This window comes from Rhagoletis zephyria, unplaced genomic scaffold (assembly GCF_001687245.7).
Source record: "Rhagoletis zephyria isolate East Lansing unplaced genomic scaffold, Rhagoletis_zephyria_1.1 Rzeph_scaffold_01234, whole genome shotgun sequence".
Taxonomy (NCBI): Eukaryota; Metazoa; Arthropoda; class Insecta; order Diptera; family Tephritidae; genus Rhagoletis; species Rhagoletis zephyria.
In genome coordinates, this window is record NW_016158318.1 from 1 (window position 1) to 2,737 (window position 2,737).

The window sequence follows — 2,737 nt, forward strand, 5'->3', positions numbered from 1 at the left end:
GCCTTCTATATCAACAAAGGCAACCAGAGTATACTCTTTATCTGATAAATTTTTTTCCTACCAACCCGACGAGCGGGTGCAAGCCGGTTTCCGTAGATTTGCCTTTCGTATAGGCATGCTGCGCTGGGGAGAGCCTACTAGTTGGTATCACCCCCCGTACATAATCCTCCACTATCCTCCCTAAAATTTTGAGCAAAAAATACGTAAGACTGATGGGTCTGAAGTCCTTGGGGTTAATGTGAGAGGACCTACCTGCCTTGGGTATGAAGGAGACTTTTGTCTCTCTCCAGCCTAGCGGAATATAGCCCATGTTAAGACAGCTTCTTATAATAGACGCAATGAATGGGGAGATAAAATCCCGTGATTGCTGCAGTTCTACCGGGTGTATGCCGTCAAGTCCCGGTGACTTGTAAGGACCAAAAGTCTTAATAGCCCATTCGATTTTCGCCGTAGTGACCAGTCGATTTCCTAGATCAGATAGCCCCCCCGTCATTTGTGGGGTCATTAAGTTCCATCGGCTTGCTACCTGGGAAGTGAGTGTCCAGAAGGAGACCTAAAGATTCCTCGCTCGACGTAGTCCATGACTTCCCTTGACCCTTGAGATAGCCAAGGTTGCATGGCGACTTTGCAAGAATTCTTCTTAATCTGGCCGCTTCCGTGGTTTCCTCAATTCCCTTGCAATAACTCTGCCATGATTTACGTTTCGCAGTTCTAACTGCTTTTTTATATATTTCCAAATCAGCCTTATAGGCTTCCCAGTCCAGTTGCTCTCGTGGCCTTATTGAACATTGTCCTATTGGATTCACGTAACGAGGATAATTGTTTTGACCACCAAGGTGGTTTGTTCTTCCCCTTGTATCTAACAACCGGGCATCCGGCTGACAAAGAACTATTCATGGCTTTATTGACCTGATTAACCAACCCGTCCAATTCCACCTGCGTGGCGGGGTCCCGGGGAGGTATCTTTGGCAATAAAGTCCTCAGTTTTTTGTTGTAAACCCAGTCAGTATTTCGCACATTTCTGAACTCCCTAACTTGGGGGGGTCTTGATATCTATTTCGAATTGAATATAACAATGGTCAGAGTAAGACTTTTCACTAAGTACTCTCCATCTCTTGAGTTTATGGGCAAACGTGTCCGAAGTCAGGGTTACATCTAAAACTTCCTCTCTACTCTTTGTTATAAAGGTCGGCTGTGAGCCTAAATTCAAGACACTAAGTTTATTTCCTAGAATGAAGTCTAGTATTGACTCACCTCCAGCGTTCGTGTCCGTGCTCCCCCACATCGAATTGTGAGCATTAGCGTCGCAGGAGACAACAAGTTGTTTTTTATTTTAGGCTGCTTTCTTGACCAATGTCCGAACCTCCTCTGGTGGTGCGTCCTTACCATGGGCCATGTAGGCAGAGGCTACCCAGAAGCTGGTTNCTTAAAATTAATTTTACGTCTCTCGGCGTTTTTTGTGTAATTTTAGCGTTTACTTAAATTTTTCGATTACTTTCTAAATTACTTTGAGGAATGGAATAGCACGTAATTTATTCCAATTACAATATGAAATTCCTTGTAATGGAATTAAAGAAAAAAACAATTCCATTTGAAATTACTTCAAGGAATTGAAAAAGTAATCGATTCCTTTGCTGTGAACTAAAGGAATTGAATCCTAATTACAATTACTGAGGAATGTAATTGTAATTGTAATGTAATTGCATTTACTCAGCTCTGACTAACGGCAGCCCCAAGAAGCGTGCAGCCTCTATGGGGTCAGTCCATAGGACGACGCCGTTAGGGTTGTGGGGTTTTCCGGGCATGCGAAGAGATGTTTCGAGTCGTGAGGGGTCTCTCCGCATGCCGGACATTCGTTCGGCACATCCGCATTTAACCTACACAGGTAGGAATTTAGCCTGCTGCAGTACCCAGAGCGAAGTTGTGCTATTGTCGTTCTGGTCTCCCGAGGCAGATGAAGCTCCGTCATGTCAGTGTCCGGTGTTTGTGTGCCTAGAACGGCATTCACAGGTCTTGAGTCTACATAACTCGAGACAGCGTCCCTGTGAATGCCGTTCAGGGCCTGTCTATGAGCTGTTGGGTCCAGAGGTTGCTTAATGAACCTCTGGACTTCGTCCGTCAGTTCATATAGATGCCTCCTGACGTGCCTCTGCGAGGGCTCCTCTGCAATCAGCTGTATATTTGGGTGGCCACATCTGTGGCTCTCAACAAGAAACTGCTTGCAGAGCATGGTGTTGCGCTCCCTAATTAGGAGCATTTTTGCCTCATCGTGGAGGTGGTGTTCTGGTGTCATCAGGAGGCATCCTGTCGCTGTCCTGAGTGCTGTATTTTGTACCGTCTGTAGCGGCGACCACACTGGTGCTGCGTAGTTTACAACCGGCCGGCCTATAGCCTTGTATGTTGCCAGCAACGTTTCTTTGTCTTTGCCCCAAGTACTGCCGGCTAGCGACTTGAGGACCTTGTTGCGGCTCTGTACTTTATTGACAATAGCGGTTGTGTGCGCAGAGAAGGATAGCAGGCTGTCGAATGTTACTCCGAGTATTTTAGGAATATTCACCGTCGGAATTGGTGTGTCATCGACGTGAATTCCTAGCGGTAGCCTGACCTCCTTCGTCCAGGTTGTGAACAGGGTCGCAGAGGATTTCGTAGGGGAGAGGGCTAGACACTTTGCAGTGAAGAAGCGAGAAAGGTCAGAGAGATATCCGTTTACCTTCGAACACAAGTCATCAATTCCATT